Below are 13703 nucleotides of genomic sequence, written 5' to 3'. Positions count from 1 at the left end.
TAGGATTTTATTTTCAAAGTTGTTGTTGAAGACAGGCGCCCACCTGAATAACGCGAGGAATACTTTTTTGTCTGTCCATTTCATATTTTAAGCGCCCACCTGTATAACAAGGGAATACATTCCACGCCTTTACCAATAGGAGACGCACCTCCTAAGTTTAGTTTTACCCATAGGAGACGCATTTCCTCCTAAGTTTAGTTTTACCCATAGGAGACGCATTTCCTCCTAAGTTTAGTTTTACCCATAGGAGATGCATTTCCTCCTAAGTTTAGTTTTACCCATAGGAGACGCATTTCCTCCTAAGTTTATTTTACCCATAGGAGAGGCATTTCCTCCTAAGTTTAGTTTTTACCCATAGGAGAGGCATTTCCTCCTAAGTTGTTGTTGAAATCTGGAGCCCGCCTGAAGAGAGGAATGACGTTTATTTTTAAAAGTTGTTTAAATCTCGCCAACCTAAAAAAGGGAATGGCATTTTATTTTGATAAGTTGTTGTTGAAATCAGGAGTCCGCCTGAAGAACAGAGACATATAGTTTAAATTTCAAAAATCAGGAGTCCGCCTAGAGAATAGAGACATTTAATTTCAAATTTAGCAATCAGGAGTCCGCCTGGAGAACAGAGACATACTTTTCAAGTTTGATGTTAGGAGTCCGCCTGAAGAACAGAGACGCACAGTTTAAATTTTAAAAGTCAGGAGTCTGCGTGGAGAATAGAGACATTCCATTTCAATGATAGCAATCAGGAGCCCACCTGGAGAATAAGGGAATACAATTCAAATTCTAAGTAGTCAGGAGCCCCCCTGAAGAATAGAATGGCGATTTATTGGTTGAAATCTTGCCAACCTAAAGAAAGGAGTGGCATTTTTAAAGTTGTTGTTGAAGTTGGGAGCCCGCCCATAGAACAGAGGCATATATTTCAGTCTTTTCATTTTAAGTGTTGAAGTTGGGAGCCCGCCCATAGAACAGAGGCATACATTTCAGTCTTTTCATTTCAAGTGTTGAAGTTGGGAGCCCGCCCAGATAACAGAGGCATACATTTCAGTCTTTATATTTCAAGCGTTGAAGTTGGGAGCCCGCCCAGATAATAGAGGCATACATTTCAGTCTTTAATTTTCAAGTGTTGAAGTTGGGAGCCCGCCCATATAACAGAGGAATACATTTCAGTCTTTATATTTCAAGCATTGAAGTTGGGAGCCCGCCCATAGAACAGAGGCATACATTTCAAGATCAAGTCAGAAGACAATAAAACAGAGGGTTACAACAAGAATCCCCAGCAGGAAACAATAAAATCCCAGCACCGGGAAACAGAAGGTCACAAGAGGTCCCAGCACAAATTCAGGCGCATGACTCAAAAGGAAGAAAAGACGCGTCTTGAAAGAAGCAGCTGGTGAACATTAAATCATGCCCAACATAACAAGTCTGATGAAGAGAGCCTTACCCACCAGAGGAACCGCCAAAAAGCTTAATGAAGAAAGCCATGTCCCCAGCGGACCGAGCAAAATGATGAAAACTGGTATTCAGAAAAGCAAATGGCCAGTATCATTCCAAAATTCAAGGAAGAAAAGCACCGGATGAAACACAAGCCGACAAGAAAGCAAGGCAACAAGAACAAATTTTAGTCTAGCCTAGCTTCTTGTTTTCTTTTAAGCACGGTGTAACAAGGAGATCGGTAAGCAGTGATAACAGCATGCAACAACAGTAACATTGCAGTCCCACGGTAGTCCCAGCTACCAAAGCTTCCCGAACTACATTAACCTCATTCCCCTTTATCCAGGGATATGTAGGAAACCTTTGAAGCAAAGGTTCGGTTAAATCTTTTTAAAAAAATGCTACACACGGAGTACTCGGATAGGCAAAAATCGCTCGCTTTATCTTTGCACGAAAACCCTTCGTGTCTTCGGGCAAAGAGGGGCAGCTGTAAGCACGTGATTTTTGCCCTATATGAGAAATACTCCCAAAAAATGCAAAATAAAATGATTTTCCTTGATGTGCAATTTTGAGTATTTCTGTGATATTTTTGGATAATTATTTGTATTTGTCTGTGTTTGATTATTTGTTAAATTAATAAAAAAATACAAAAAATATGCCGCATTTTGCATGTAGGATTTAATTCTACAATTGTTAGTAATTAAATTAGTTTTACAAAAATTAAAAATTACAAAAATAGGCATCTTTTGCATTTTTAGCATTTAATGTCCAAATGAACAATTTTATGCTTAATTATTACTTAATTGCGCGTTAATTTTAATTGGGAGCTAATTTGCGATTTTATAACTTAATTTAGTTCTTAATAATAATTTAAGTACTTTTATAATTTAGTTTTAGAAAATAAAAGAAGAAAAAATAACAAAAATACAAAGAAAAATCGGATTGGGCCACTTCTTCAAATTTCAACCCCAGGCCCAAATAATTGCCCAATCTTCCCCATGACCCAGTCCACTTCAGACCGGGTCGACCCGGTCTTCCCCATTAACCCATTAACCCAAGACCCACTCTCCATTTTTTGTCCTAACACAAAACAAAACAAAACACAAACAAAAACCCTAAAACAAAAGAAAACCTACCCGCCCCCCCCTCCATCTTCTTCTTCTCCATAACTAACTCCAAGCACACATCCATGGCAGCCCTTCTGCCTCCCCATCAACAAAACACACACGCACACACGCAGCAGCCCGTCCATGGCTGCTGCTTCTTCTCCTTCATCTTCGTCAAACCAACAGCGCCTCTCCATGTCCGCCATTGACGAGCAGCAGTGCTGCTGCGTTGACCCCCAGCGTCACGAGCTGCTTCTTGTTGCGTTGTCACGTCCAAACGACCAGCAACAACCAGACGCTTCATCGTCTTCGTCACGATGCCTTAGCTCCGACCAACATCCATCGTTGCTCCTTCTTCTCCGGCAAGTCGCTACTACTGCGCTGTTACTGCTGCTCACGTTGTTGTTTTCAGCTGCTACTGTGTCGCGTCTGCCCTCGTCTTCTTCGTCGAGCTCAAGCTTGAGCTCGACATCCATGGTCGCCACTCCATCGTTAAGCTTTCCGCCATGGCTGCTTCCGATACACCCAGCCCCAGCATCATCGCACCTTAACGTTAAGAAGAAGTTCTGGACAAAAGTTTCGCACCATTTCTGTCGATTTTGTTGGATTTCAATTTGAGTCTCGAAGAGATAAATTTCAAATGAGTGGAAGGTGGCGAATTAGCGGGTGTCCGTTTGGATGTTCGGGGTTTTGAGAGTTTGTTTCAGTGCTCATTTGTATTATTCTTCGAACATCAAACTAATTGGAGCAGTCGTTCGTCCGGGCCCATTAAAGTGATTTTGGTGCAATAATCGTTTCCGGACAGATTTTCGGTCAGTGATGTTGGTTCATCTCTGGTTAGTAGTTTTGAGTTTTATTTTTGTCCGTATTTTGTTTTGATATTTTCGAATCTAAAATCGGCAAATGTTTGTTTTGTTCATGTCTATGGTTAGGTATTTGATTTTTTGTTTTGTTCATGTTCATGTGTTTTGTTGAATTAATTTTCAGATTTCAAATGGAAACATTAGTTATTTTTCATGTTTATTTCATGTTTGTATTGTTGTTTAAGTGAATATTTGTTAGTTTAATGTTTGTTAGATTCAAATTGAAATTTAATTAATTATTTCTTCAATTTGTTTCATGTGTTATGTATTTTCCAGAAAATATTAATGTTGTTTGAATCGTTAGAATCCGTCATGTTTGTTGCTTAAAGATAGATTTAATTCATGTTCGTCTTGGTTTGAAGTTCATGTGTAAATTCAGTGATTTAATGTGAGTGTATGTTTGTTTGTGATTTGTTAATTTAATTTGAATCATGCATATTGTTGTTTGTATTGTTGTCTCTTTGTTCATCCATTGATGGTCTAAATTAACCAGGATTGGTTCCCAATATGGTTGATTTATTTCCATTAATTTGGAGTTTGTGTTGTTCATCATGTTCATTTGATTTGTTGTTGAAGATTGTTGAGAAATTGGTCATCTTAACTATATTTTGGTTGAGTTATGATTAATTGTTTGTTTAGAGCTGAGGGGTAGTTTTGGTAAATTGCATTGCATTCGGGGGTAGAATGGTAATTGTAATAGGGTCGGAGGGATAGTTTAGGAATTGTACATTTTGTAATTGTTTATTTGAAGCATGGGGGACAAAATGAAATGGGGTGGGTTGTGATATGGTTATTTAATATAAAGGGGGGATAAGACAAAATTTAGTGGGAGGAATCTTGCATTATTTTATGTTAGGCATGGGGGACAAAATATAATGGGGTGGTGTGATATGTTTATTTAATGTAATGGGGATGAGTGGGAAGATAATGGGTTTGGTAGAGAAAATGGGTTGATTTTAATTGATTAAAAGATTTATGGGATGGGATAGAAGTAGAAGTCTTGAAATCAGATAGAGAGAGACAGAAAAAAAACGGGAGAGAGAAACAAATCTGAAAATAAGAGAGAAAAGGGCTGAACATTTAAGAGATAGAAAATTCCGAAAAATATTTAAGCTTTCAAATAAAAAAAAACTAAAAAATATTCTGCTTTCTTTTGTTGTTTGAAATCAGAATTGATTGTTGATTCATAAAAGCTGAAGCTTTTTGTTTTTTTTTTGGATTACTACTCCACCGGTCTGTTACTGGGTTGTTACTGTTGCTGGGCTATTGTTGTTGTGTTGTACTGATTTTACTGCTGCTGCTGATTCTCATCTTCATTTTCTTTTGCTTCCAATATCAGGTACACAACTGACACGCTGGTTATTGTAATCCGAAATATGAAGCATGAATACGAAAAAACGAAGAGTTGAAATTCTGAATTATATTTAATTATATCCTGAATTTTATTTGTATGTATAAATTATGTAGTTTGCAAAAAATCAGAATCATTTAGATATTTAATACATATAGTGGAACATTCGACGATAGCTTAACAAATGAACTATCTACATCTATTGCCTAAAAATAAATAAATGGTGTAATAATTCCGTCGAATCAAAAATCAAACGAATAGGCCATCTAGTAGGGAGTTGGTAGAAATTTATTTAGTTAAATAATATTGGTTAATTTCAGCATGTAAATGGTCTAGGATTAAAATTAGAATTGCTATATTTTTTTTAATTTGACAAACTGAGAACATGCCTAGTATAATGTAACTAGGTAATAACATGTAAATAAATTAAGATATTTCTCCTTTATTTTGTAGAGACAAATTTCAATAAAAAAATGTAGGCATTTTAGGACTGTCCTTTTAAAAATAAAATGAGATGAGCCTCGCCCAATAAAATGCACTAATTGCGGGGCCCTCAATAAATATTTAATTGAGTATTTAGAATTCGGGATGGACTGTTTAGTGAATTCCACAGTCTTACCCATAAATAATAATACGCTAATCGCTTTAGGCACGATTTAATAATAATACATTCTTAAACATGGGTGCGCATTTATGCGACCCAAATCCAAATCCTAAAACATTGAATAAAAATACGTTCCGGATCGCGGGTGCATTTTATGTGACGCAATCCAAAGACATATTTTTAAACGATGTTCACATTCTTGTAAAAATAATAATAACAATTATGAAAGCGGTAAAAAGATAAAATTTGCACATAAGTTCATATTTGTATAAAATCAGATAATCAAGCCGAATATAACAGTTGAGCGACCGTGCTAGAACCACGGAACTCGGGAATGCCTAACACCTTCTCCCGGGTTAACAGAATTCCTTATCCGGATTTCTGGTTCGCAGACTGTAATACAGAGTCATTCTTTTCCTCGATTCGGGATTAAATTGGTGACTTGGGACACCCTAAATCTCCCAAGTGGCGACTCTAAAATAAATAAATAAATCCCGTTTCGATTGTCCTTTAATTGGAAAAAACTCCTTGTACCCTCGCGGGGGCGGAAAAAGGAGGTGTGACAGATATGACCACCAAAAATTAAAGTCTTACTAGATAAGAATTAAAATTTTAAAAATATAAAATAAATATCTAACACAAGTAATTTTATTGACTAAAATTAAAAGTCAACTTTTGTATCTTGAAACTAAAAGAGATTTTTTTTATTGCATGTAATACAAAAAATAAATATAAAAAAACTTAATAGATTTGGAATATAATAATCAAGGAACTTATATATTAATATTTTATACTAATCAAAGTTACAACTTAAAGTCAAATATGATATTATTTTGATTACACGTAAAATATTAATTAAAAATTTCTTAGTAGGGAAGAGACTGTATAAAGAAAATAAAATAGATATAACGTGAGAATATATTAAATTAATTTAAAATAAAATAAATTAATTAATTGAATAATATTCCAAAATATTATTTATAGATTTAAATAGTAAAATAGTTTCGAGTAAGAGGATAAAAGCGTAAAATATTTTAAATTTCAAGAATAAAAAAATAATATTTATCGATAATTATTAAAAGGATAATAAGCAAAATTATAAGTCAATTAGTAAGCCGAAAAACTCACATGAAAGTATAATAATATAATAAATAATTTAATAATTATAAGCAAAGAACAAAAAAATTGTGTAAAATTTAAAAGAATAAGACTTATTTAAGCTTTAGACAAAAAAAACTAATATTGGGAATTTTATTAAAATAATATAATTTAATATGTTTAAACGAGACAAATCACCACATGACATAGTTAGTAATTTTTAATATTGATAACGAAATGAAATTCAAGTACTAAAATTAACCTATTGGATTATATAAATATAGAAAAAGAAAACAGGTTATCCAATATGAGATTTGTGAAATGGTTTCATGTCTTGCTTCTTAATTAATCTCTAATGATTATATATAAATTTTATCTAGAAGGTTTGTATTTTAAAGTTATTTATACATAATTCAAATAATCCAAATCACAATCCGACATGATTTGTGTCCGCGCATCGCGCGGGTACTAATACTAGTATACATTAAAAGGAGAGTAGTATGCATTGTTGTTAAGCCAAGTGGCAAGCTAAAATGAAGCCACTTGGCAATTTTAGGACAACATTAATAATTAAAAATTATATATAGAAACATAACTAATGGAGGTAGTTTAATGAATCTTATACATTATCTAAATAGATCTAGACAAATCTAATCTATATATCTATATTTAAATTTATATGTATATTTGAATCAATATCTATATCTATATCTATATATTGATCTACTCATAGATTTTCTTCTATATTAGCTAGAAATATAGAGGTGAAAAATTAATTAAAAACTATAATATATATAAAGACGTAAATTGAGATAACTTATGACTATTTATACTTTGGAGTAAGTTAAAATATAAAATAAAACTAAAAATTACTTAAGATATTAAAGATTTATTGAGTTTAAAACTAAATACATTCAAGTAGCAAAATAAGATCTTACATAAAGTATACAAATTAATTATAAGGTAAGAAAAAATTAAATAATCAGCAAAAGATATTTTAATAACAAGAAAAATAAATTCATATTAATATTGATAAATCGTGCAAACGAATATAATATACGTAAATATTACTACAATATTTAGATACAATGTGTTCAAACAATTAAGAAAATATTTTTCTATGATTAATATTTGAAATGAGTTTAGTTAGTTTAAGTTTGAAAGCATACCATAATTTTTAAAAAATATAGTCCAATTAAGAAAATAGAATGATAAAAATTATTTGAATTTGAGATGAGAAAGTATTTTAATTTTTATCTATATTATATTAGAATGAATGTGGTAAAAATAGATATTAAATTCAAACAGGCTAATAAAAATTCACATGACAATGTAATAATATTAGGTATTGAATAATATAACATCAATAATAAAGAATAAATAGAAAAAAAACTAAGATTTTTTATCATAGGAAAAAGTGTAAAACTTATTTAAATTTGAGATGAGAATTTTTTTTATATTATGATAAGAAAAGTTATAATATAAGTCCACATAACTCAAGTCTAATAGTAAAATAAAAAATTAAAAATATTGAACAATAAAAATAAATTAGAGATAATGTAAGGACATTTATAAATCATAAGTTCAGAAAATAAAATAAAGTAAATATACAATACTTAAAAATATTATTAAATTTTAAATAATTTAAAATTTTCGAACAATATTTTTGAAACAAAATAAATATTTATTTTATAATTAAAAAATCATATATTTATCTTATATTATTAAAGAAAAGTAGTTGAGAATGATATTAAATAAAGTTACGAGTTAATGAAAAGCCACATAAAACGTAATAAGACTATATATTAGATTAAAAAATAGAACAATTATGTTAACTTATTAGAAATTTAATATTAGAAATGAAAAGAAAAGACTATTTGAATTTAAGATTAGAAAGTTCTTAAAACTACGATGCGAATGCTCAAATTATGAATAATACCACGAAATTGAAGTCTTATTTATGAAAAATAAAATAATAATAAAAAATAAAATTTTAAATTATCAAATAAATTTATAATATAGGTAATTTTACAAAAATTAAATTTGTATCTTAAAACTAAAAAAGAAAAAAGAAGTATCTTAAAACTAAAAAAGAAAAAAACATTATGTAAAGAAGTAAAATGACTGTGAAAATATTACTACAATATTTAGATATAATATGTTCAAACAATTAAGAAAATATTTTTCTGTGATTAATATCTGAATCGAGTGCAGTTAATTTGAGTTTGAATGCATAGCATAATTATTTGAGTTTAAGATGAGATTTTTTTTAAAAAATATTACGTAAAGAATTAAAATTACAGTAAAAATATTATTACAATATTTAGAAATAATGTGATCAAAAAATTAAGATTTTTTTTCTATGACTAAATAAATTTTTAAAAATACAAAATAAATTTTTAATATTGGTAATCTTAATAATAAAAATTAAAAATTAAATTTTATCTTATAGCTAAAAAAGAACAAAAATTTAACTACATCTAATACAAAATTAATTATAAGAGAACTCAATACATTTGGAACATGATAATCAAATAACTTATGTATTAATATTTTAGACTTACGATTAATATATGAATCGAGTGTAGTTAGTTTGAGTTTGAATGCATAGCATAAGTTTTTGAAAATGTGGTCCAGTTTAGAAAATAAAATGATAAGAATTATTTGAGTTTGATATGAATTATTTTAAAAAGAATATTACGTAAATAATTAAAAAGATAGTAAAAATATTATTACAATATTTTGAAATAATGTGTTCATAAAATTAAGAATTATTTTTCTATGATTAAATAAATTTTTAAAAATATAAAATAAATTTTTAATATTGGTAATCTTAATAATCAAAATTAAAATTAAAATTAAAATTTATCTTATAGCTAAAAAGAAAGAAAATTGAACTGCATCTAATACAAAATTAATTATAAGAGAACTCAATACATTTGGAACATGATAATCAAATAACTTATGTATTAATATTTTAGACTAACTAAAAGTTACAATTTAAAACAAAATATGACATTATTTTGGTTATAGATAAAATATTAATATAAAACTAATTAATATTTATAGTAGGAAAGAGAATGTATATTAAAAAGAAAATAGAGGTAGTGTGAGGATACTTATACTTTAAATTAATTTTAATATAGATAAAATAAAATATTTATTTATATTTAAAAATATTACTCACAAATTTAAATGATTAAAATATTATGAATAAGAGGATAAAGGCATAAAAATATATCAAATTTCGTGAATAAAATTTTTATTTTTATCACATACTATTAAAAGAATAATAAGCAAGACATTAATTTAATTATAAGCTAACAAAAAATTATATGATGGTATAATAATATGAAATATTAAATAATAAAATAACTATAAGAAAAGAAAAAAAAGAATTTACTTAAAAATGATGTGATGAATAAGACATATTTGACTTCCTGATAAAATAAAGTGATTGTAAGAATTTTGTTAAAATAATATGATCTAATGTGCTCGAACAAGACAAATCACAATATGACATGTTTAATATTCTTTAATATCGACAACGAAACGAAATGCAAGTACTAAAATCAAGGGGTTAGGTTGCTACAAATATATGTTAAAAAGATTGGTTGTCTACTATGAGATTTGATCAATAATTTCATATCCTGCTTCATAATTAAATTCTCATGTTATATAATTTTTATCTGAGAGATATATATTTTAAGGTTATTTGTACATGATTCAAACAATATACATCGCAATTTGAAATGATTTGTCCGCGTATACCTTATCTATCCATATTATATTAAAAGGAGAGTAGTATGCATTGTGGTTAAGCCAAGTGACAAGCTAAAATGAAGTCACTTGGCAATTTTAGGACAACATTAATAATTAGAAATTATATATAGAAACATAATTAATGAAAATAGTTTAATGAATCTTATACATAATCTAAATAGATCTTAGACAAATCTAATCTATATATCTATAATTAAATTTATATGTATATTTGTATCAATATCTATATCTATATCTATATTTATATTTATATATTGATCCACTCATAGATTTTCTTCTATATTAGCTAGAAATATGGAGGTGAAAAATTAATTAAAAACTATAACAAAAAATAAAAATATATAAAGACGTAAATTGAGATAATCTATGACTATTATACTTTGGAGTAAGTTAAAATATAAAATAAAACTAAAATTTACTTAAGATATTTAAAGATTTTTTGAGTTTAAAATTTAAATAAATTCAAACAGCAAAATAAGATCTTACATAAAGTATACAAATTATTTATAAGGTAAGAGAAAAATTAAATCATCAGCAAAAGATTTTTTTAATAACAAGAATAATAAATTCATATTAATATTGATAAATCGTGCAAATGAATATTTTATACGTAAATATTACTACAATATTTAGATATAATGTGTTCAACTAATTAAGAAAATATTTTTTTTATGTTAATATTTGAATTGAGTTCAGTTAGTTTAAGTTTGAAAGCATAACATAATTTTTTGAAAATATGGTCCAATTAAGAAAATAGAATGATAAAAATTATCTGAATTTGAGATGAGATAGTTTTTAAATTTTTATCTATATTATATTAGAATGAGTATCGTAAAAATAGATATTAAATTCAAACAGGATAATAAAAATTCACATGACAATGTAATAATGTTCGGTATAGAATAATTAAAATTAAAAATAAAGAATAAATAGAAAAAAATAAAAATTCAGATTTTTTATCATAGGAAAAAGGGAAAACTTATTTAAATTTGAGATGAGAAAGTTTTTTTTTATTTTTATTATGATAAGAAAAGTCATAATATAAGTCCACGTAACTCAAGTCTAATAGTAAAATAAAAAACTAAAAATATTGAACATTAAAAATAAATTAGAGATAATGTAAGGACATTTATAAATCACCAGTTTAGAAAATAAAATAAAGTAAATATACAATACTTAAAAATATTATTAAATTTTAAATAATTTAAAATTTTCGAGCAATATTTTTAAAACAAAATAAATATTTATTTTATAATTAAAAAATTATATATTTATCTTAAATTATTAAAGACAAGTAGTTGATAATGATATTAAATAAAGTTACAAGTTAATGAAAAGCCACATAAAACGTAATAAGACTATATATTAGATTAAAAAAATAGCAAAATTACGTCAAATTATTAGAAATTTAAAGAAAAGACTATTTGATTTTGAGATTAGAAAGTTCTTATAACTATAATGCAAATTTTCAAATTATGGATAATACCACGAAATTGAATTCTTATTTACAAAAAATAAAACAATAATAAAAAATAAATTTTTAAATTACAAAATAAATTTCTAATATAGGTAATTTTACAAAAATTAAATTTGTATCTTAAAACTCAAAAAGAAAGAAAATTTATGTAAAGAAATAAAATGACATTGAAAATATTACTATAACATTTATATTTAATATATTTAAACAATTATGAATTTATTTTAATATGATTAATATCTGAATAGATTGCAGTTAGTTTGAATTTGAACGTATAGCATAATTTTTTGAAAATGCTGTCCAGTTTAGAAAATAAAATGATAAGAATTATTTGAATTTGAGATGAAACTTTTTTTTTGTTTTTGAAAATATTACATAAAGAACTAAAATCACAGTAAAAATATTATTGAAATAATTATAAATAATGTGTTCAGAAAATTAAGAAATTTTTTTCTATGATTAAATAAAATTTTAAAAATATAAAATAAATATCTAATATTGGTAATCTTACTAATAAAAATTAAAAATTAAATTGTATCATATAGCTAAAAAGAGAGAAAATTTAACTACATCTAATACAAAATTCGTTATGAGAGAACTCAATACATTTGGAATATGATAATCAAATAACTTATGTATTAATATTTTAGATTAATTAAAAGTTACAATTTCAAACAAAGCATGGCATTATTTTGGTTATAGGTAAAATATTAATATAAAACTAATTAACATTTATAGTAGGGAAGAGAATGTATATAAAAAAAAATAGAGGTAGTGAGAGGATACTTACACTTTTAATTATACATGTTTAGTATTCTTTAATATCGATAGCAGAACGAAATGCAAGTACTAAAATCAAGGGGTTAGGTTGCTACAAATATATATTAAAAAGATTAGTTGCCCACTACGAGATTTGAACAATAATTTCATATCCTACTTCGTAATTAAATTCTCATGTAATGTAATTTTTATCTGAGATGTTTATATTTTAAAATTATTTGTACATGATTCAAACAACCTATATCGCAATTTAAAATGATTTGTCCGCGTATTGCGCAAGTACTAATATAGTAGAAACTTAGAAACATTTCAGTTACATATTATGGAAACATTAAGTTGGAACAAAAGATACGTCATGGCTTAGAATACCTCAATCCACCCGACATTAAGTAACTTACAACTTCCCCCAATAATAGAATTTATTCCAAACATTGACATGGGCATGTCCTAACACCACCGAACCATCAAGCATCCACTAATCCGTCCTGACCTACCCCTATTCCAAAAGCTGAACTATTGTATAGGAAATTTATCTACCTTACGATTATTTATATAAGAAACTAAAATGAGATATAAAAAACTTGAACACATTAAAAGAATAGGAAAGTGAGATCAAATAATGCTCTGTGGAAATGACGTAAATATATACTCCCTCCATTTTATATTAAACTACCTCATTTAATATGAAACGGAGGGAGTATATAACTGACTTACCAATAGTAATTTAGAAATAATCTACTTTATTTCTTGGTTCTCTCTATGTCGTCTCACTAATGTGTATATGTATAATCTGTGAAAAATGCGATAGAGAAATAAAAGAAGAAAGGTAATGGAATTAGGGTAAACGTGTTTTTTTTTTCCTTTTTCCTTTTTTACTCTTTCGTTGAATTAGTTATTTCGCAGAATTAATGCCATTTCTTTAATTTCAAGCATAGGGATGTCACGGTCCGGATTTTTCACTCTCGGAAGTCGTGATGGTGCCTACTCGTAGAAGCTTGACAAGCCGCGAAATAAAGAATCACTAACTCTTTCATTTTAGCCCTTTTTAACAATTTGAATTAACAGGTAACCAACATTGAAATATTAACGATAAATAAAATCAAGCGGAAGACTTAATCTGATAAAATAACTCAAATCAGTACGACAATACCAACATACGTCTCTACCCGAAATCCGATGTCACAATATCACGAACTGTCTATGAATACTACAACAA

This window comes from Nicotiana tabacum, chromosome 6 (genome assembly GCF_000715075.1).
Source record: "Nicotiana tabacum cultivar K326 chromosome 6, ASM71507v2, whole genome shotgun sequence".
Taxonomy (NCBI): domain Eukaryota; kingdom Viridiplantae; phylum Streptophyta; class Magnoliopsida; order Solanales; family Solanaceae; genus Nicotiana; species Nicotiana tabacum.
Note: the sequence above shows the minus strand (reverse complement) of the source record.